The following is a 25,048-nucleotide window of genomic DNA, read 5'->3' as shown; positions in this document are numbered from 1 at the left end:
AAAAAACAAATAATATATTACAACATATTAAACAAGGTTTGATTTAACTGATTTCCTGAATAAGCACATTTATCGTATGTCAAGCCCGAATTTGTTATTCAAATACTGTATTTCGTTTAAATCTTATTTGTTCCTTCCTTTTTTTTACACCGTTGTTCCATATTCTGATACTTATCTGTAATATGTAAGGAAAAAATAATTTTCGAATTTTGCACCTGCTTTTTGAGATTTTTTTGTAATGTGAAAATAATTATGAATATAATCCGACGATTAGTTATTTTAGGAATATATTAAAAAAAGAGATTTTCTAATCTAATAAATAAATATCAAGATTTATGTGTAATTTATATAGTGATTGTAATATTTTGTATTGAGAGTTAATACATATCTGAACACCTGTTTTGATACTGAGGTTTGACAAACTGAAAAGTTGGCATTAGCATTATTGCTCCCTAGTGGACATAATAAATATATTAAAGTTTAAACTAACACTAAATTTTGTTGTATTTTATATACACTGATATATACAGGCGGCCCTAGACTTTCGCACAATTTAAGAATTCAATTTTTTCAAGATTTTTGTCGATAATACAAAACGGTGTTTCAAGCCAGTAATAACTAGTTTGACAAATTTAAGATGAGGTAATCTTTACATAATATTAAACTCACTGGAGAATTGGCTGATGCAGATAAAGATGTGTAGGTCACCTATGTAGGTTTTTATTAGCTACTTAATGGTACATTACGTGACAACGATTTATTTTAAATAATGGACGTAATTCCGGAGAGAAGTTCACGGATAGAGCTGGATGGCCAAAATATCAGCTGTTCGGCTCGCGTTCCAAAAGGGTTGATCTTGGCTCGGTTCTTGCTGTGGTGGATGCTCTGCGGACGTCCAGGGGTTCTGCGACAGGACGAAGTTCCAGGCAGGCGTCTCGGAAGTCTTCGCTGGCGTAGGGTGGACTTGGGTGAAACTGCTTGCTCCCGTGCCGATGGCAAGAGTGATGTGTTTTTGTATGAAAACTCCAACCCCTTATATAGGTAGTAGACTTCCGTCAATATTATTGCGCAATATCGTCCTGTTTCCCACGGTTTTTGGTCCTCACGCAAGTGTAATTTTAGGTGCAATATTCATCATCCTGGATTTTATTATAAAATAATCCGTGACGTATTAAAAGTAAGACGGCATTTCCCTTTTTGCGTGGGATTGTCGGTTTCAGACTAGTTTGTTTATTTTTAATCCAGGAAGACGTAAAATGTTATTGCAAATTCCCCTAATTTTGGTCGCACTTGATTAGCAGATCCTTGTGTGGGCGAGGGGTCGATTAGACATGGGAAACTGTTTCATCGCCTTGTCTGAAGAATATTTTAATTAAGACGACTTAAAATAGCGGTTGTTAATTTTTTATATCGCTGTTCCCGAAAGCTCCCCTATTTCTTTGACGCGCTTGATTAGTACATCCGCGCGTCGGCGAGGGGTTGATTAGATATGGGAAGCTATTTTATTCTTCGATTCCATATCTAAATGTGACCGTAAATATGTGGTCCCCACAGATGCTACAAAAGAATTTATTTCCTCACTGTCTAAAATGATTGTAGATGGAGAATATTTTTCTAGCTAAATATTTAATGCAGATGATACGGATTTATTTTGGAAAAAATGCCTAATTGTACATTCTTATCGAAGAAAGAATCAGTTGCCCCCGGACATAAACTCTCTAAAAACTGATTAATATTGTTTCTTGGTGATTAGTTTATCAAGCAGAAGATCCCAGAGCATTGATAAGAAAGGCTAAAGAATTGCTTCAAGTCATTGGAAATCAATTAAAAAAGCGTTGGTTAGTGCGTTAAAATTTAAAAATTGGTTCACTTTTCATTGATAAATAAATATTTCAAAATATTTTTTTACATCCCTCTTCTTTCACTTTTTTTATGCCTGCACTACACTCTCTGGAAGTTGGCCTAGGTTGGCCAAGGATGGAAAATATAGTGGATTACTTCGGTCGAGTTCGGTTCTGCCCGCTCTAAAATCTCTCGGAAGTTGTCCGAGATTACCGAGAACGGGAGGTAAAGTGGGGGTAATTCAGTCGACTTGGCCAGCTTCGAGTGCTTCCGAACATTGTCGGAAGTCGGAGCTGCTCTTTCGAGCGCGAGCGGTGAGATACTTCCCATTTCGCTCTCTCGCGTGTTAAGTGACGAGAGTGAGAGAGACAATGATATGGAGTAACTCGGTTCAATTTCAGTATGCGCGTAGGCGTCCTATGGTCAACACGCATGACGAGCGCTGCATCGTGTTCAAGTTATAATACCACATGCTTATCGGGGACTTCAACAGACTCTTACTGACATCTTTGAATATTTTAAAAAATCGTTTCAAATATTCTAATGTATTTTCCTACATAGGTTTATATAAATGTCACACCATAACGAATTCTTATTTAGAATCGATTGCGACAAATTCTAGGATAGTCACAGATGTGGTGTTCGTATTTTGAAGTATCATTTTTATGCCTTGTGGAATTTTGCAAAAGCCGACAAAGATTTTGCGTAAATTTAATATTTACGACCGAAAAGTTTTCACTGATATTGTATTGGTGAGTGCCCACACAAACTTTTATAGTAGCGTAATTTTAATAATATGACAATTTAAAAATTGCGATTATTTGGCACAATTTTTGATGCCAGCTGTACGTGACAGCAGCCGCCGTGCGGACATCATTCACGGCCGCATTTGAAATTTGTGACAGTGTGGCCGTTATTCGGAAGTCGGCGGCCTCGGCCGACTTCAGTTGAACTTCGGTTCGGACAACTTTCAACATTACATTTCTTCAGGAACCAATTATTTGCGAAAGTCAAGAGCTGTTGTAATTATATATGATATAATATCAATATAAACTTTAATTATTTTGTGTATATATCTATTAAAAATAACTTTACAAAATAGTAAATCTTCACGCATTAAATTTATATATGTTTATCAATATTATCTATACAGTATACACGTTTATGGAAAAGTATGTGTGAGTGTGTTATATAATTTTTTCAATCCAATTTCCAACTATTTAAAATTATTTTAAAGAAATTAAATTTTTATATATTGTATGGATACTATGGACCCTAGTGTTTTATTCTTTCTCGTCTCGATAATCTATCTAGGTTGTTATTAATTGTTAGCTGTTATAAAAGTTTATAAATAATAAAATAGATGTCATTGATTTATAGATTTTGATTTCAGGCTGGTGTCTCGTTTATTACTTAATTGATTATGTGTACATCGGGCTAACACCTGTTTTGTTGCAAAGGAAGATTTACTGTATGTAAATAAATTAAAATATGCGACTATCTAGTAATTTAGATATTTATTATTCACGTTTGTTTGTAAGTTCAAAAATTCAAAGATTTCCATCATCGCTTCCAATTTGTTTTCAGCATATTAGAGGTAATGATTAATTATAAGCAATTCAAGATTTGAGAACCTTATCTATAGATTGAAATTCCTCATCCACATACGTATACATCATCATATACAGGAATTTGTCCCTCGAGGGCTACAATCTACTAAGGACGTTATCTATTTATACCACAGCCAAGGTTCTCTCGTACTATACACCGCAGATCAATAAATTTCACTTCCTCTCGCTCGTCCCGGTTATCGCCTAGTTAATTTAACTCACCACTTAACGGCCGCTGTCCGCGATGTACAATACAAATGTGCGTTTGTTTGTTGCCGCTCTTGACTCTGCCACTAGGTACAAATTTGAATTTTAAATGTCACGTTTCGTAACGTCTCTGCGCGTCGCGTGTATAGATAGTAGATACCTAGGTACGTCTCGACTAATTACGCACACACTTTGTGCTTTGTACATACACACACCTGATGACGGGTCGAGCTATTCACGTATGATTTACACCTTGGCCGGCCATTGTGACGGACTCTTTTGTGAGGCGAGGAGGAGTGCGTTTTCACGTTTCGACTTCTTTTCCCCCGGCGAGCGATATTTCAATGACCGAGGGAGGACAAAGGGAAGCGACGTTTGTGTGAAAATTTTGACTTTGAAAAAGCAGTCATTAACTAATTGAATCGTACTTTGAATCGTTTGCCAGGAGATGAGTCAATATTTGACGTTTTGATCTTTATACAAATATTTGAGTTGCGCTGATATATGTTTGTGCGATTTTTTTTGTATAAAATATCTAGATCAATAAGTTAAGATCTAAATATATATGTTTTAGTTATGATCAAAATATATATATTTTAGTGTATGTATTCCATTGTAAATGAAGAAGCCGTTGTGTTTTTGTAAAGCGAAACATGTGTTTTATGGAAAGGTTGCGTTTGATTATGTTCATCAGGGGGATGAATGGTCTTTGTTTAATTTGTTTGTTTGTGAATGGGTGTACAACAACATGTTTTTATACGATTTCATTGTTTTATTAACGCGAATCAAATACAATACAGGTCATTATGTTATGATTTTTTAGTTATAGCGATTGCTACCTTTCAAACACGGAGTCGACTATATGACATTCAATTTTTATTGTTGTTTTACTGAAACACGTGTAAATGACCACCATGAACTTGTTTTGGCAAAAATATTCGACATGACGTCATTCGTTTGATGTAACGATGTTACAGCGAAAGCTTGCCGAAGTAGTTACAATAAAAAATCTTTGAAGTGGTAATATTATATAAAAAACAAAGGGAAATATATAATTGCATCATAAAGTTAATAATTTCCACTATAAATTTGCTACTTTGCACAACAACGTGTTTACGTGTTATTTTTAACGACTCCACAGCCCTGCTTTGCACTATAAAAATATAACGCACGTGCAGCATGCGGTCCAGGAGGGGGGGGGGGGCAAAATTGGCCAGTCTGTGGTTGTTTTTTTTAATATTTAGATTTCACAAAGATTCATAGTATTCCATTACATGCGGGGGGGGGGCCCTAAATGTAATATTTTGTTCTATAAAATTTTCTTGAGAGTTTGGTTAATTCGTTCAAGTTAGGTTTTGGTTTGAACAATAAATGGACGTTTCGCAACTATCAACAGAAGTAAAGGTAAACTGCACGCCAAAGTATTATAGTGCAAAGCTTCAAGTTTATAGTGGATATTAGATAATTAAAGTGCAATTAATTCACACCCTAAAATAAATAACAGCATCAGCTGATATTTTTGATGTATAAATCAGGGCTTCAGTCTGTATTTTTAAATATCCTTTGGCTCCGCACTATATTTTAAATTGAAGTGAAAAATTTGATTAAGAGAAAGGATTAAATATATACTCAGATATATTTGGCTCTAAAGAAATATTTGCTTTGCTATTTTTAGCTTTATCGTAGTCAAATATTTTTATTGTATATTTTGGTGTGAAAATATACAATAAACATGTTTTTTTAATGTTTTATTACAAAAGTATTTTTTAAAAATGATTATTTTTAATTATTTGTATGGTTTTATGTTGAATGACTTGAGTTGAAAAAAGGCCCGATTAATTGTTTCTATATTACATTTTTGTTCCCACGGCGTTTCCTTTAAATATATGTAACTGCCGCGATTATTTGCACTAAAAATAGGTTCAAACTATACTCAATTTACTTTTAAGAGTCGCAGTGTATATTTTTTATAGAAATATACAATATGTTCCTAGTTCCTATCTGCGTCGGTACTTCTAATAATCACGAATTGAACATTATTTATTTATTTATTTAATGTAAATTAAATTAATACCATCATGGACTAACAGGTTATCCTGATACGTTACGATAAAATATAAAAATTAAATGATACGAACCGACCAGCTCCTCGTAGCTGACATTAAATAGCGATTTCCAAAGAAGTACAAATTGTCGACTTGATTATTTGGCTAAAGATCATATTAACTAAAATAGTTAAATCGATATCCTCCTCTATTTCATTTATACACATTTTTTACTTACATTTCATCACCATTTTTCGGCCTTCTTATACACATTCAACAATTCATAACCTATCTTAAAGGCCTTTCAAATTTTTGCCGCTAATATTTGGCTCTGAAATGGTCTACACTTTTTTAACTAGGTTAGTGGCTATCAACCTCTTTTTAAACTCAAATTTATTTTTCATTTTATTGATACGCGATTAACGTTTTGCTGTCTACTGATATTTTACCATTGATAATATAAATAAACATAAACAAATTGCATTCCTAATTATCGCAAAAAAGTCGCGGTATTCACAGAATTACCATTTTTTTTTGCTGCAAAGCCTAATTTATTTTAACATTATTTTATCATAAAAATGTTTTTCTTTTATTATATGATAAACCAGACCTTTCAATGATATACCTAGTTATTATGGTTGTATGTTTGTTATTCAGATAATCATTCGTTCACATAGGTCTAGTCAGTAATCAATCAATTGCATTTATTTCTGCACATAACTTTGTATGCAACCCCCGAATTTAACTTTTGCCCATGAAAATTATCTAGAACGTTCTCCTTCATTGAACACTTTCATCGCCTTAAAATTATATAATTCCAAAAAGACCCCTTTATTGATTAACCGCGTAATTTATTCAATATGGAACGTGTCTGAAAAGATTCCTCTTTTACCTTCAGAGTTACGCGAGGGTCTATCCCTTCGCGCGTTCGCCTTATTTTTTTATTTCAGTCAATGGGGGAAGTTTTCGCGTTAGTCGCGCGTGCATGCACTCTCACACACACTCTTTGACCGTTCGGTGACAGGTCGTTTTAATTAAAACCTGTCGATGGTCACAGCTGATCGTATCGCCCCATTAACCCACTCGTGTGTCGGCGGTGTCGTTTTCCATTATTGTTTTATAACGCCCGATCCGAAGGCACGTAGGTACATTCGACGGGTGCGAAGGGTCGAGCCCGGGGTCGTTTCCCTGCACCCTCCCGCCCTTCGCCCTCCCATCACCGCCATTTCGGTACTTTCGTTCAGGCCTTGTAAAATAAAATGATTGAAGGCTTACCGGGGATTTGCGCCAGATTTTCTCTTTGCTCGTGGCCTGTTTTGCTCCGGCCGAGATCGACTTAATAAAAAAGCACTAGACGCCTTCCGCGTCAACGTATGTTTTTATTTGATATATTACATTGCATTGATTCGCAAAAAACGCACAGAAAAGAGTGCTCAATTTAGGTAGAGCCTGTTTGTTTGGGATAGTGTTATAAAAATATGTAAATATTACTTTAAATATAAGTCTAGCATACAGCTTATATATTTAATAAGTTATTCGAATGAAAGAAAAAAATAAGGGCTCTTAATTCCCCTACCAGGACGATTAAGTTAACTTTTAATATTATTTTCAAGCATACTACATTAATTAACCTCGCTATAATCTTACTGTGTAGACAATTTAAATTTTTGTAAACTTTTCACACGAGATATTATTTATTTTTAACAGAAGAGCTTGGAAAATTGTTTGTTTATAAGTAATCACATTTCAACGTTTACGAAATTATATATTATAATACGTCATCGTTATTTTGATTGAATTTTACAATTATTTGTAACATGTGCGATTCACTAGACCGTGACTCGAGCGTACCGCTGTAATTATGTATCATTAAATATATTTATTAAAAAAACTGGTATGTATGATACCTCACCTGAATTATATTTAAAGAAATGACTCATGCATTTATGAGATATCACCGATGCTCTCGTCTCATTTTCCGCTAATGGTAGTTTTCTCTATTGTTATTGCACCATCTGTTTCAGATCTCACGACGTTTTAGTGTATTTACTTCCCCCAATATCATAAAACGCGTTAGAAATGCTCAGCCATCGCATCGACGCGATTGAACTTAGGATTTATTGCGTATGTACCTATGTGTGTGAACGCGTCCTTTCCGTTCAATAACGCATTCTGTCGAAAATATGTTGATTTAGTTTGGAATATCTGTCTTCGTGGACTTTATCGATCCATTTGTGTGCCGCACAAAGCCTCCGAAGGGAGGGCGAAGCTCCAATTCACTCTAGGTGCTCTCGGAGAATCCGGAAAATCTTTCACTTCTTCAACCGACAGATCCGATTGTCGAAGTTTTTACCGTAATTTCCTTTTAATCGGCCTCAAAGCTCTTTTTGACTATCGCGTGCCCGCTTATCTCCAGTTACATCCGTCCATCGCTAATGACAGAGAAATTGTCGCGTAGTGTCGTCAGAAGACGCTCGAACTTATAATTTGTAAAGTTAATTACTAATCTTGATGTTGAGTTTGAATTAAATTAATTAAAAATATGTTGGGAATTTACGATCGTTTTATCGAGGCACACGAATCAATCCCTTCTTCTTTACTTTCACCCCATAATCTTTTCCGTTTTTAGTTCTCCAACCCCGCCGACATATGGCTAAATTCGAAAAGTTCTTCCAGTTATGATTTGTAAAAAAGCCCTTCGGTTTTTTCTCGGCCTTTTTTTGGCGTCGTCCCTCTTTTACCTGTCAGAATCAGAGCAAAAAAGTTTCTTTCATTTATTTTCGTTACCTGTTCAAACAATTACGCGACAACGTATTTTTACACTTCCTGTCGTTGAAATATAATGTTTCTTTTACGGTTTAAAGTCACAGTAACATATAAATATATTTTCTAAATATAATAGATAAGGTACTAGATATATCGTTTTACCATAGCTTGAATTTATCTACTGTTACGGGTAAATTTTTAAATGTAACTATGCCTTACAGAAAAGATAATTAAATGAAAACAGATTCAACATATCAAAAGTGTGTCCGAACATGTGATTCCACGATTATTAAGGATTTTTGTTTTTATTGCTGCAGTACCTCCACTACAAACTCTCACGGACAGCCACTGGTTGAGATACAGAGGCGTCCTTGGTTTTCGATGTTTTCATAATTTTGATATGTGATTATAATAATACCGTATATTACTGTAAATATCTTTGTATTATTGATGAACTGAGAACTGAATGATCGTTGAAGAGAATAAACTTCAATAGGATGATGTTTTTTTATAATGCACACGAATAATCGAAGGACCTGAGCGGATCGACATAATTCATTTGATTAGTATCGAATTACGAAGGAATTTGGGCGTTGTATTTATATCCGTATTGTAGAGAAAATTGTCAATAACCGCTGTGGCTACCTTACATTTTTCATATTTTGAACAAGATAAAAAAAAATCTCTTTGAATTATTGAATAAACTAGATTAATGTTTGCTGACAGTCAAATTTTGTAGCTTAACTCTGTGGAAAGCCCCCATATATTTTTGCAATATGTCAATTCCCACACACAACGGTGTATTACCATCTGAAAATTAATGTAGTTCTTAGATTACCAATGCGAAAATAAGGCCGATTAGGATAGTTTAGAAAATCGTTAATAAGTTTGTGCCATTCAAATACTTTCGACCATATATATTTTGAACTCTCTCTCTCTACATAAGTATATTTATAAAAGCTTGTTATTACAAATTAATTTTGCATCTTCCGTTCTTGAAATATTATATAAAGTCATCACATATATGTATGTAAAAAATAGTCGAAAATATGAGTTTTCAAGGAATGGTTTTAGCGTATTATTTGTTAACAAAATATTAGTGTAATAATTAAACTATTTAATTTGTGAGAATGGCTAAGAACAAATCTTTCAAAGGCTTTTATGCTTGAATGCTACTAATAATATATATAATAGGCTTGAAGTATAACAACCAAATCTGGCTATAAGATGATGAAATGTTTGAAAGTTTGTAAAAAGCATTGTAGGCTATATTGTGGTTATGGAATTTTGAACTTCAAGTCATGGCACAAAAACGTCGTTTAACTTGTGATCCCTCATTTCTGCCATGTGACTGGTTGGTCGCCCTAAAGGATGTACCGGTTTGTATAAGTACACAGGGCGGTTTCGAGGTACGATTGTGAGATAATAATTAATCTCCCTTTCACCATTGCTATATTCATATTTGATTTTCTTATTCTACGAGCTTCTTTTATTTTTATCTATTTCAAAAATTAATATTCTTTTATTTATTTAAAATTATCATAATATGTGTTCTTAGTGATCACACGAATTTACTCTCAAGAAAAATAGTGTAGGGACTTGCGTCAAACTCAGGTTCCATCATTGAGATTTCTATTGGTGGATGTGCTGGCACCCAACATACATGGTATCTATTAAAAGTCTACAAACAATTTTATTTTATCCAGTTTGTGTATAGAAAGGGGATGCGAATTGCCCCACGGCGGGCATTGTTGTCTGCCCCCTAACAGCTCCCGGCAAACCGGACAACCATACACCTGCACAAATCAAAATTAATGCTCGGCCCGTCGCACGTACTACACGGGGTGGAACGTAAATTGTAACTCCGGGAAAAAGTCGCACACGACCCCTTCGTCTCATGCCCGAGTATAAATATCCATGGCCGAGTATTTCTGTCGTCGTTACCAACAGCTGTGTCCTCGCGAAGACCATCGAGCGCCATCTGCCCCTTCACCAGATCGTCCAATTACATCTGGTGGTTTCCTTCGGCGCGTGCTGTTGCTCACTCGTCCGGCGGGCACCTGTTTCATCATTACCATAATTGACTCTGTGGAAAAAATGACGAAAAAACGCATACAAACAAGGTCGCGTAGTAGCGTGTTAAATTTGGAAATTTTAACCCTTACCATCTGATGATGGCTCTGCCAGTAACACGCCAAGATGCTTTCACGTGCCGTAATTTATTATTTCGATCAAACGCAAAGATTTTAAATTCATTATGCGGGTTTTGTGTTGTACAATTATGGTTTTACAAAAATGGGGCGTTTCAGATTAACATAACCGTTAATTAGCACAAATAAAAAGCATACTTGTTGACATTTTGCCGTTTTCAGCTGCTTGTCGAGTGTCAATATGTTTTGATTGGTATCATCTGGTTTTGCAAAACATAATGTGGGCGTTTATTGTATCACACCATGAATAACCAGTACTGAACAACATAAATTTAACAAAAAAATATCCATAACGATTTTTTTTAGATAAAGGCATATCTAGTGTTTCTGATTTCTTGAGAAAAGCAATTTTAAACTGTATTTCTCGAGAAATGTATTAATAATCTATTTTAGTGTTGATAATATTAGGGGATAACTCAACTAATGCATGTTTTAAAACACAAATATTACCAATTTTAAAAAAACTACGCATTCAACTTTTAATTGGCTTAAAATTCAACTTTTAATTGAAAAATCTCACCCTAAGTATTTAGTGATAGCAACTAAAAATTACGTTAACTCTGCGTAAGGACAGCGTTTCCCTCAATTGCGGTTTTTTTTGTTGGGTCCTTTCGATTACAGTAAATTTCTTAGTTCGATTATTTTAACAGCACATGTATTATGCGTTCTTTTTTAGACAATTTTAATTGATCTTAAAGAATTAATGTTGTATTGAGAAGAATCAGAAATGGCTTAAGCTGATTCCAAAGATACTATTTTATTTTAATATATGTATTTATTTATTGTTATAGATTTAAAAAAAATATGTTTACTGAATCAATTTTTTATTTCACATATTTTCAAGAGTTCTTTTTCATTTCAGAAACTTATTTCACTATTATGTAATTATTTCAAAAGTTCTGCCTTACTAAACTAAAATACTTCCAAAGTTAACAATGTTTACATTACTCAAAAGTTCTGCATTACCAAACTAAACTTATAGCACTCCTTCCAAAGTTAACAAATTTTATTATTTTCCGATAGTTCTTCGTTTCAGGGAAACACTATAGTTTCAAAATCAGAGCCATAATCATTATTAACTATTATCAGTATTTTCTAACTAGTGTTTTATCATTTCACTGTGCTCGAGTAATGAGAAATTCATTCAAATTTCTCGAGAATTCTAAAAGTATGTGTTCATATTATTATTCCATTAAGTATATATGTATAATATATGTAAAATATTTTTACTGATTTTTGGTAAATTTTAATGCATGTAAATTATATTATAGTTAGTAATTAAAATATAAACAACGCAAAGAATTGTAAAACATTTAATAAAACACACTAGTTCATAATCATTTCATTATGAATTTATTAAAAATTCTTATAGGAGATATTATTAAAAATATGACTAAAATATTTAATTCATGTTTAATTAACGGCTATATTATGAATATTTTTCCTTGTATTTCTCAAAAAATTACATGTTATTGTATGATCACATGAAAACATTGACTCTTGTTTCATTTAGCCAAATTAAATCATTGATCCTTGCATTCTTAATTTTTTAATCACCGACAAAAGTTCATAAAACGTAATCGTAATTCCTAGAGTCGGTCATAAAACTTATGTTGTCAAACAATGTTTTCAGAGTTTTAATCCGAAATCACTGTCCCTTTTCTTACTACCTACTCTGAATGCACCTGTTAATTAAGCGGCATTCTTAAAATTGCACTACATATTTTCGAATTTGCACTATTAAAAAATATAAAATATTTCATGAGTATTCTCGAGAGACTTTCAAATTTCTCCAGACATATACAGGAAATATCGAAGTAGCCTCAAAGAATATGTATACGTTTCATTGTTGATAATAAATAGTTTTTGCGTTTAAAAATTCAGTTGGTCCTTTCCGTTCCATCCAGCAGTTCTTATAATATTGATTGTTTTGCTTGAAACTCCATGTGCAATTAACGTCATGTGTTTTTTTTTACCTTCGTCGTATGTTCTTTAGAGCGTTTACCTCTCATTGCGTGTACCCTTTGTTATTGTTGAACCGGGGCCTTCAACTCGCTGCAGACCGGTGCTCATATGCATTCATAACTTATTTACCTCGTGGACTTGCGAGGCTTACAATAGACCACTTGTGCCGGACCAACAATCTCCAGACTTTCTCGTGTGTATGTAGTTTGAAAAATCCGTAAGCGTACTAATAATAGAAAGCGATATTCTTAAAAAAAACTAAAATAAAACGAAAAATCAACATTCAACAACGCTAGTGAAATTCAATAAATCGTATTTCCACAATACAATTCCGGCCGTTTTGGCTCGAGTGGTCTCCCGTCCGGTCATTCCGGAATTTTTCCCTTTCGTTTCGCCCCGGGGGAAGAAAAGAGGGAAAGTTCAGCAGGATTCAGCAATATTCCAAGGACTGCCGCGATAGTGTACTGCCATTCCACCCCTCGTGCTATTTACCAATAAATCATTTTGAACTGTTAGCTGCACCCTTGCGAAGCTACGTCGTTTCAACGACCATATGTACTTATGGTGTTTTATGTGCGCGTCAGGGTATATCAATTACTACTTTTAAACATGATTGTTATTGTTATTTCATATATTATTATACAAGTCGAACGTATTCTTTGCATTTCGCATACTAAAGAAAAATATCAATTTTCGTATTAAGTGCGTTTCCAGATACGCACACTTGCTTCAATAAACAAACACATCTTACTCACAGAATCGTAAGTAATGCGTGATGAAATTTCATCTGTCGTATTCTCATGTTCCACCTGTATGCGCATATCGAACCCGTCAAAGTGTATTTTTCACGATGAAATCACAAAGGTGTTTGTTTATATTTTCTTATATTATATTAGTATGTTTTATCAAGTGCGCAATTAATAATTATGATTAAAAACATGTTTATCCCTTCATATAATATTATGATATTATTTATTTCATTTCAAAGATGAAGATATACATTATTATATATGTACATACATAAATACGATGTATTTAAGCGAATTTAAATGAAAACTTAATTAATTCAGAAAGAATAATTTCTCCATAAAAAGTATTTTCGCAGATAATTCACTATGTGAAAAAAGTCCATGCAGGTTTTCAACTATTGCAAAGACTCAAGGAGAGTCGAGGAAAGTCACAGAAATCCACTTACTTCTATTGATAAGCGTGCATTTACTGCTATGAAGTCGTTTCATAATATAGCTCTGTATTTAGAATTACTATTGTAATTTGTATTATTGTTTTCAAAATACATAATTAAGCAGTTCATATCCGGCGACTAAGAATAAGGCAAATAAACCTTAATTTATATGAGAGAATCATTCTTGTTATATTTACATACATAGATAAGCATCGGCGTAATTAGAAATAGTACACGAATATATCATTAATCAGCATCAACGGGAAATAATATAATGTATGTATTTTGTATCGATGAGAACTGTTTTAGTTTTGCATGGACCCTAAACTTAAAATGTAGTAGTAATAATAAGTACGAATGCTTTTTAATATAATATACATACATGTAAAAATAACACCAGAGGTGTGAATTTTTAAGACGGGCCCTAAAAATAATTAGACAAAATTTGATTCAAATTAGTTTCGGATATAATAAATGTCGCGTAACTACATTTAATATTTCACTAAGATCACTTAGTGCTATATCGTATTTAAATATAAATTGAGTTATATTTGTGATTTATTATATAATTTATTTGGCTGGCGAAACTAGTGTGTGATTTAATTTCATAGGAACATTCATCGTTTTCACACTCGTTTATCATATTGTTAATAAATGACTGTCGTGTCTATTTCACGCGCCATTTCCTTTCGAAATTAATCGTCGAGCAATTATAAAATAATCGAACCTTCAACCACCGCCGCCACCTGATGCTGACCATTAATGGGGCGTTTAATTAACTGCCGCTCGGTCATATATGCTTCGACTTTGGATTGCACTTACTTAGTGTGCATGCAAATGCTCATGTTGTAGCATGTAAAAAGCTCGAGTGTGTGTCTCGGGAAGTCTGCTGTTTTACATGCGGTGGTGGCATGCCCTCGATTCTTCCCGAAACCCGTCATTTTCCTCATAATTATCATTATTCTCTTGGCGTGCGTGCGCCGAAGAAAACCACCGTCGTTCGCGGTCGCCCCTCGCCGATGGCCCAGAAACCCTCCATTATGTACTTTTTAAGTTCTAAGAAACTGAAGAGCGACAGCTCGGCCTGCCGGCCGCGAAATATTTCCGTTATTCGGATGAAATTTGCATATGGCCTCTGAAACTTTCCGAAAACCGCAGTTACGCACACGCAATCTCTGAGATGTCGCCCTCAATTTATTTATTGTATTTACGGATCTTTTAACCACCGAATGACGTCGTTTATCGAACTTTTCTCGGAATACATTGCTAAATTTTCTCGAGTGAAAAGATATCTTCGAATCCAGCACATCATTCATCGTCTACTGTGGGTATATTATTATCTGAGGAGCAGTATTTCGATAACGACTTGCTAAATGCTAAGCTCGTGACTAAACGATGTGGAAAAGATTTTTCCAAAAGTCTCTTAGGGTAAGATTTGTTCCTTCGATCACTTAAATTTGTTCCTTCGATCACTTCGAAGCATTGCTGAAATAGTGATTTGGTGTAAAACTTTTTGAAGTTTAAAATTTCATGCATTTCATCTTCTTCAAGGTCTGGATATTATACATAACCATCAATATTTCGAGTGTCAAATTATTTTCCAAAAGGTATGTCTTCACTGTAAAAAGAATCATCGGTTCAGTTGAGGAGAAGGTGGCGCAATACATCACTCGTGTATTAAAACAAAATTGATTATAAAAAGTCTTGATTTTTTAAACACTTGTAAACCAAGTTACTCGCAATTCGAGGTTCCACTTTAGTATATCTTCACTGCATTTTCTCTTCATTTATATTGTATCCATAATCAATGTTTTGGTTGAATTATTTTCATCTGCCATCACAGGTGTTTTGAATGATCTGCTCGTGACATTACAACATAAAATTGTCTACAAGTGAAGCATTTATTTTTCGATAAGTCAAATTCTATCACATTGAGGGATTGTATTTACGACTTATTTATTGACGAAGTCAATTTTAATTTATAATTGAAGCCGTTTAAAGCAAATTTTTAAATTGCTTGTAAAGATCTTTGCCTCAATCACATGTGATCTCGCCAGAATTTATGAACTCAGCTGAATATCTTGTAGCTTTTTCTTCGTCCCCTATCTTACTAAGTTGCTGCAATGAGCATCATCTTTTGAATTGAAAACTTTTACATTGATTATGCGAGTGCCTTTAGGTTTGGAGCAGATGTTTACTTAGCTCCAGTAGCTTACCCATTGTTATCGCAATTCAAAATTCATGCACCGCAACTGCTATCTACATAATATTATTTTTAAAAATGTATTAATATGGAACTTTGTCCTACTGCATGTTAAGAATGTGTGAAACATTCGCCTTCAAATAGTTCTAAATATACATATCATATTTCGACTTAACTCTCATTTTTCCCACGGTAAAAGCGTTGGCTATTCGAGATTGATATTATCGAGTCCGCGGTATTTCCTGCACACACGCTCTAACAATCCGTTAAGTAATTGTGTCGTGCGGTTATTTTTTATTGCGTTTAGTTGCAATAACTGAATGCAACTCGCCATTGTTGCGGCCTTTGTGTTCAGCCGCAAAGCAAAAAATTAACATTCAAAACGCAAACTGAGCCTCGTCGAGAATTTTTCTTTCACACCGGCTATGTAGCTCGCTGCCCGTGCACCACCGGTAATTGCGGCAGAATGTAAATTAAGATACTCTTTTTCTTGTTCTGCTGTGCTTTTAGAACTAAAAATTGAAAGGTTGCACTCTTGTACAACTTGTTGTTCTCGAGATGAAAAGGCTCCTCCTAATTGTAAACTTTGTTCTTCCTCTGTCGAGATTTATATACAACATCCGGACCGACCCTTCCTCCCGCTAACCCCGTGGACCAACCCCGCGGGCGCGTTTGCTGTATCTTTCGGTCGTTTTACGAGTTTATTGCTTTCTCGGGCGAAATTGGAAAGTGCGCCTTCTTTTTGCGCCAAGCCCTCGGTTTCGTCGTAAAGTTTCGATAATGCGAAACTCAAACTTTTGTCGTAGACTTGGTTTAGTTAACCGATTTTGTTATATTTTATCTGTCTAACAAGCCCGGCTCATTAATCCAATGAAGTATTTACATGGACACGTTATCTCGTTAATTAACTATAATATCTCTTTCTCCCGTAATGCAAACAAATTTCCATATACTTTGACCGAGGCTGAAGTGCTTTTCTATGCAAATCTTATGCGGAAATTAAGTCTGCCTCCGGGTCTTTTCGTATAATACCCATAAAGTTCACGGACTCGCAGGAACGAGGGGAAGATTTCCAAATTCTGGATTTAAGTAAGATTAAACGCGAAAGCAACCGTTCTCCTCGTTGCCGGTCTTATTAATAAATAACAATTTTGTATTATTTCAGCCGAGCTATTTTGTTCTCGTGAGATTTTTGCGTTTATCAAACATGAAAATGTGCATTTTCATTTGATGATGTATGTATGTGGTCGTATAAATGATATGCAAAGCCCAGCTGACCGCGTCGTTACTGAATATCAATTGAGCTAATGGTTTTTTTATCCCCGGCGGGAGGGCATTAAATTAAAATACCCCCTAGTTGCTAAATCCCAATATGTATTGTATTTATTGCTTGATCTAGGGTCCCATGTAGCCATTTTTATTTTTTAATTGGACGCTTCAAAGTATTTTATTTCGTTATGCCCCCTAACCCTCCTCTATATTTAGGACCTTTTTTCATGGTCATGAAAACGTATAATAATAAATATGTGTTTGTATGTACGTACGTGATAAACAGGTTATGTGTACATTTTCTAAATGGGACGATATATCTTTATTTATTTCGGTTTATTGTGATATATTGATACTAATTTAATATCATTATTTTTGCTATGGCAATCGACTATTTCGCTCATTCTGGAGTACCACAGATCCAATCTGGGTTATCTGCTTTTTTTTTGCTCTTTATTAACGACGAAATATGAGGAGCTGAACAAAATTGTGATAGATTTTAGGTGTGCATCATGACATTTTTTAAAATATTTATTATTGTTAGTATAATGACCACCTAGACGCATTGGTTTGCTTTATAGTAAAAAAATATTCAGCTCATTTACGTTACACGAATCAATTACTTTCGGTTAAAATCCTGTTCACAAATGTCACTAAAATATTTTAAATTATAGCTTATATTTACTCTAAAGATGGAAAACGCAAACATAAAATAACCTGTATATCGTTATTTTCCCATGGATTCTCGTTTTTTGTAGATATGATTGATTTTATTTTTAGACAGATCATTCTTCCTAATCATATAATAATCAAAAATACAATTTTATGATTGAGTATGATACAAAGTATGTATTGAATTTATTCATAGCTGAAATTTACGCTCTTGATTATAATCACGGCTTTTTTGTTATGTAACGCGGTAGAACGGCGCTCCGGCACCGTTTTTTAAAGTATTTTTAATGTTTAAAAAACATTGAAAAACTGTGTAACATTTCATTTCTTTATTTTTACGTAAATATGACGTCATTATTTTCATTTTACTTATTATTAAATGTAAAAGCTTAACTCCAAGTTTAAAAATGAAAAAAAATCGGTTACTTTTCTCCGGTCCCGTTAAAAAGGACCAAAACAGAAAATATAGAATAGCTACAATTTATTTTATGATTTTTTTTACAATATTACGATTTTAAATGTGTAAGAATCAAATAAAGAACATATATACCGAATTTTGCTAAAAAATTCGGTAAAAACAATTATCACTTCTCAGAAGGCAAAAATTCACGTCAAAAGCAATAAAATCGTGACGGCGGCTGAGAAGTGATAATTGATTTTACGCTCTCCTGTTGACCCAAATTCGGTTTGAATACGCTTAAATAAATCTCTCATATAATTTTCTTTAATTTTTTATATGCTTCGTGGCATAACTGCTTTAAATTTAATATAATATATTTGATATTAGAATATATTTTGTTTTTAGTAAAATGCTTGACAAAAAGTGTGTTCCGGCACTTTTTTTGTTTAAGAAAAAGCCGTGATTATAATTATAAAGCGAAAACTCATTGTATTATAGTGTATTATAATGAGTCAAAAAATAATATAAACGCTGTACATATGTAATATACAAAACCGAGTTATTCTATTTTTATAACAAATATATTGATCCACATTGCTATTAACTATGAAAATGTTTTTTTAATTACGCTTAATAATATTTTTTAATTGGTATTATAACTTTTTATATAATATAAAAATATGTTATATGATATATTTTCCTTATTCTTATCGTCCCACACACGAGTGTATCTTGAGACTTTTACCAACCCCTGCAGTGACACTTATATGTATTCGAAACTCAATTGTTGTTTTCTTTTTGTTTCAGGTAAATTTGTTCGACGCGTTATGGTTGCCTCGTGCAACTAACGACATCACCGCGAAGAGAAGTGTTTTGTTTTTTGACGTGAGTCAGAAGTGTTACAATGAGTGCCGTTTATTGTGATTGTGATATAAATAATATAAGAATACACCTATTTATGATTGTGCGACAAACAAAAGCTGTTCGCCCTCGTTGACTCGATTCTTTTGAAGTTTGACGATGCACTTCGCTGTTATGGTATATGGTGCTAAATTCAAGGAGGGACGCCCAAAGGTAACCACCTTTACGAATGACAGTTTCATTTTTTTATTTACCCTCCCCGAAATGGGGCCGGTGATCCTCGCGTAAGATATTCCGCCGATAGGTATTTGTAGCTATGGATACAAATCTCTGCACCACCCTCTTTTTGTCAACGTGATTCCCTTTATGCCCGTTTCTACTGCAAGCTTATAAAGTCCTTAATTTATGCCGTATCGATTTTTAAGATTAATCCCTCGGTTTATTTTGTCTAGTTGTCATTATTGACGCAATATTCAGTGTCAATGTTTATTAACTTAATTCGTCACGTGTAACGATCGCGGGGGTCAGAGATGAGTGCTATTTTTCCGCACGCCGAAGTTTCACGGTTTGTTTGAGGGTTGCGCTCCGTATCCATAGAGATATTAGAACGAATCCCACGGGGGATCGTATGCCGCGTTATCCCACTATACTTTTCTAAGTCTTCTTTGTGTGTATTAATTTCGTTTCTCACAGAAGCTGAAGAAAAATCGACCGAACGATGCAATTTTGTTTACAAAGAAACTCTTTTGTGAGTAGCGACAACAGCTGTTCGATGAATACGTATGCGTGTGCGTGCATTATTAGGTTTATACGAATAAAAAACTACCAAGTTTTACCATGCATTAGAACAGTGGTTCTCAAACTCCTAAAGATTTTGTGGGTCGCGTGTTCAATAAAAAAAAATACGACAGAGAGCAGCTTATTCATACGTGTGTAGGGTCGTCGAGACAATACATAGTTTAAATTTATGGGACGGGAGTAAAATGTTGGGTATCACTGCTTTAGAATTTCGAGGCACAAAGGAACTGGGCCTGATCTCTCCCCCGCAACGCGTATCCGTAGATTGATTGTAAATAATTGACCTCTTTGTTGGCTAGTGTGTTTCCTCCTCAAAGCGTTACTATCGATTTTCATGTATAGTATACACCTTGATTCGTTGCTGTTTGATACACTTAATAATCATAAAATAAGGATTTTTAGATCTCGTTATTCGAAATGAAGAGCTATTCGAGTACGCAGAATACTAATAAGACATATACAAAATACATTGGAATAAGATTATTGTAATAGTCAACTAATACAATTGATTCTCGAAAAAATAAGGTCGCTGAAAATTTCGTAATCATTTCCGATTTTTCGATTACAAAATATATATTTATGTAAACAAATAATTTTGTATTTTAATATTAGAATACTTATTATTGTTTTTTCCAGTTACTCGAATAATATTATTCGAATGAACACAATGCTATTTTTAGTATCTACCATTTCAAATAGTTTAATTTAAAATACAACCTAATAATAAAATGGTAAATTATGTTAAGCAATGCAAAACAACAATGCTTAGTTAATTACTTTTCGTCTAAATATATTCTTTATTGCTTTTTTTTTTATAAAATGTGCCCTTCTTGAGTCGACGCCCCAAGCAGCTGTTCGATAATTTCGCCCTAGGAGCAAACATGTTACTATTCTCCATCCTTTCATAGCTATGATCCATCCTTGTCACTCAGTTTTTTAGAACCTGTTGATTGTTTCATTTACTTTATTTTTCCGCGCTGCACTTTTACCAGACACGACAGGCTAAACCCGAGCTTTAGGATATTGAGCGGCGCCGCCAGAGCCGTTTGCAAATCAGCTTTGCTGATTAATTCCGTAATTACAAGGGCGTCGTGTCGCTTGGAAATTGCTTTTCCGGCGGGACGCCGCCGACGCTCCTGTAATGGTCCTATGGATGTTCCCGTCTCCCTTCTACCTCTCTCCGTCTCTCTTCCCCTCTACCCCATGTGTCTGCGCCCTGCTGAGAAAAATGTTTCACTCTTTCTTTTTGTGTCGATGCTCGTTAATTGCGACCGCCGTAATCGACGGAAGATGCAGCTGCTCGATACGCCAATATCTATAATGTATTTATTCGGTTAAATTTTTTAACTACGTAAATAACGTTTGCGTGTCGTAACTGACAATTTTCTCGTACATCTGTTCTTCGATGTAATTGAATGATTTATAATATTGTATGCTTGTAATATATTTAAGATTTAGTGGTTTAGTAATATGGATTAGTGCATATAAATTACTCGCTTCAACACATATTTTATTAAATTACTTGCGCGTGAATCAATTTCTATGGCATATATCATGCAAGATATATAACAGAGGACAGAAGTTAAGATAATGTCATGCTAATTTTATGGAGTTTATCTTTCTATGATTTAAAGCGGAATAACATAGTAATTGCTACATATTCCTATCCCAACTATTTGATTAGTCGTTGGTACACTTGAGTTTACCGACACGAGACTAGTATGTACTTATGTATATGTAGTATATTATTTCTCTTCCGCCTATTCCAGTGTGATGCAGCCTTTTTAAGGCAAGCATTGTCATTAGTGATTCTAATGTACAATCAGATTTTTCGAAGTCCGGGAAGGAAGACAAAAATTTGCTTGTCAAAAATAAAAATAAATGACACACATCAATTTAAATAAAAAATTAAATGGCATATTGTTTTGTTATATATATATATATATATACAATTTAGTATTTATAACAACCACAAAAAACGCAATTTTAATTAGATATACATAATATAAGTTATAAAAATATGAATACATATATTTTATTTTGCTGGGCCAAATAAGTTTTTATATGAACCAAGACATTTAGATACGAATCAGATTATTTCTAATTTTCATAGTGAATATTCTTGTTGTTGAGAACACTCACTTGCTTTCCGTTGATGTTGGCTTAATTATGAACGAAGATTTGTATAAAATATTTATATTTTGAGTCCGTTCTCTGATTTCTCGATAGAAATAATAAACTACATTTATTATTTTAAGATAAATATTCTGGTTGTTTATTAGTTGTTTGCTTAATTGTTAACGGCATATTAATTAAATCGTATTATCATTAATTAGTTTTTCAGTATCGGATTCTGAAGTATCTAAATTAGAAAAAAGTTGTTCTGATAAATCTTTTCTATTATTCAAATATATTTTTTTAGAGTATGAATAATTTTCAAGACTAAACCACATAGATTCAGCAACTTTATGCTTATATAAAATTCCCCTTTGAGAGGTTCTTAGAATTCATTGAAAACTATACACAAATCCTAGTAAATGTGTCATGGAAGGATAAAAGCATTCACTGGCGTCAAATTAGCTAAAATTAGAATGTATCCTAAAAGGCTATAATTTCACTTTGAATTCTAAATTTCATAATTTAAACTATACATCATTCTTTGTCGTAAGAGCAGACAAATATTCAAATCAAATTACTAATAGGTCCTGCACTTTTGCATGTTATTTTGGTCTCGGAATACGCAATCAACACTCAGTGCGCAATAAAACGTCAAAACCAACAAAATATTTCACTAAGAATTGCGTCAAAAGCTTTCATGTTTTTTCGGAACTCGATATTACGCCGAGACTTACAATTAGAAACCCTTAGCGAACGCTTCGATAAATTAAACATAAATGAGATATTTCAATTTAATATTAACCCACCAATGGGTTAATATGAAACATATATACTGAAAACAGATAAGTTAATAGTTTTATTTAAACTGATAAACAATATTTACGTTATTTTTAAAAATAACTAAAATGCTCACAAAATCGACGACCAATCAAGGAGTTGGACAAAATAATAATATATAATCTAATGCTTATCTCGATCGTGTATAAATTGATGTGATTTAAAGCAGAATAACATAACTAATTAATAATATAATATATTCCTATCGCTAACTATTTGATTGCATAGGTAAGATTGGTTAACTTCGTTTTATCGAGATAAGGCTAGCACGTAGCAATCTCCGCTCCGGCAGGTTTATCATTCTCTCTTCCGCGTCACTTGAGTGCAGATCCCTAAGGCTCAGGTTGCCCTCCGTCGCATTAAGTTATTATGGGATTGCGTTCTCAATCGTAAAACTGCAGCCAATCGCATCGATTAAATATTAACGCTCTCAGTCACGCGGTAATACTATCAGAATTTTAACGGTCACGTTTCGGCAGTAATCCGCGGACCGGTCCTCCTCTTCCTCCGAGGGGTTTTCGCAGCGTCCCGCCGGACACGTGTCAGTCAAAGGGACCCCCGAGGGCTCTCCCCGTATCTTTAATAATCCTCGGCATACGAGAGAGAGAGAGAATATAACGCGTGCCTCGGTCGGCGAGATAACAAAGGGCCTCGACGAATGCACTTAGCGCCGTAATGCGAATATAAAAAGCGCACGGGCTTGCGATTTTTCAGCGCGCGACTGCGACCGTTTGAATGGGTCATTATGTTTTTCTTGTCACACGTAACTGAGTCATCCTTTGTTGATAATTTGCATATCTGTAAATTTATCATATATCAACAAATAGTTCATTGTCTTCTGTAATATAATTCTTTTAAAGTTTACCTTTAATTTTCAACTCGTGAATGGAAAATTCTACCTAATACATGAATATAATTTTTTTTCAAAACGTTAATGCATATTTGTTAAGTTAACACAGCTCTTTAAAATATAATATGTAGATAGGATTAAAACGGGATAATCTTGCACTATAGATTCTTACACATACCGAGCAAAGAGATAGATAGATAGCTTATCGATAGAAATTTACATACTCGCGATAAGTATACAACCAAACTTACGTTGATATGTTCAGGTGTCATTAAATAAATATTATTTGTGATTACGTGATACTTTCACAAACTTTTGAATGGTTTGTCATAGATATTTGGAACACGGAGAAATAGAGTAATCGACCAGCTTCTAACAATTTGGTGAAAGTATGGCATCGTTCCTTCCAACAAAAGATAAATAGTGTTGATCCTTCAGTGTATAAAATATAATATTATATATAATCTCTTTTTTATATTTATGCATACATTTTTTGTTTTGAAAATTCTGTTTTTTCTTTATATTTTATGCATACATGTTTTTTTATTTCATATAAAGTACATACGAATGTGTTATTTGTTTATTTGCGCGACTTAGTTGAAATACTTTTTAGTGCTCTTAGCTCGTTAGTAGTTTGTGTTTGTTAATTGTATATTTTATAGATTTCTAAACAAACGTAATTTTCACTATTGTAATAGTCATCGATGAATCCATTTTTTGTTTTAAAGCTGATGCTAGTTATAGCACATTAATTTTACATATTTGACAAGATAATTGACGAAGAAGAAGCTACATATTATACAGTTTAATTATTTTATTCTCTGAATACAAATATATTATCACAGCAAAAGCTAACCAACAACGTTGGTGGTTTATTATGATGCTCAAGAGGAATTGATGCTAAAATTGTACAATGAAATGCAATTGGTTATGAAGGCATTGAATGCATGTATGTATACGTTATTGTACATTTTCGCCTCAATCCCCAATTCACATTGTCTTTACCATGACAATAAATAATTCACAAGAACAGTTGCTTAGTGTGACAAGAATTTACAAATTATATGTCACAAGTGGAGCATTCGAAACACCTATTTATATGCGCTGGCAGCTGTATGAAGTGTTAAAGAATAAGATATAACTGAGAACAAACACAAGCGAAACCGAGTATGAAAGCCAGTACGTAAATACTTATAGTACCATAATAAATTA

The 25,048-nt window shown here is 33.8% G+C and overlaps 1 protein-coding gene and 1 long non-coding RNA gene across 2 annotated transcripts in view; both read left to right on the top strand.

Moving 5' to 3' along the window:
* The window catches only part of jing (AE binding protein 2 jing), a 118,450-nt gene that overhangs the window by 13,615 nt on the left and 79,787 nt on the right, over positions 1-25,048 (top strand). The window lies entirely within an intron of this gene.
* LOC148227483 (uncharacterized) overlaps positions 12,778-25,048 on the top strand; it is a 42,555-nt gene continuing 30,284 nt past the window's right edge. The window contains exons 1-2 of the long non-coding RNA XR_015811890.1: positions 12,778-12,842; positions 19,180-19,446. This is a non-coding gene — a long non-coding RNA (uncharacterized LOC148227483). The remainder of the gene's footprint in view (positions 12,843-19,179; positions 19,447-25,048) is intronic.

Source organism: Plectrocnemia conspersa, unplaced genomic scaffold (genome assembly GCF_051122295.1).
Source record: "Plectrocnemia conspersa isolate PC_06_02 unplaced genomic scaffold, ASM5112229v1 ptg000013l, whole genome shotgun sequence".
NCBI lineage: Eukaryota > Metazoa > Arthropoda > Insecta > Trichoptera > Polycentropodidae > Plectrocnemia > Plectrocnemia conspersa.
Note: the sequence above shows the minus strand (reverse complement) of the source record. Positions and strands in the feature narration are given on the sequence as shown.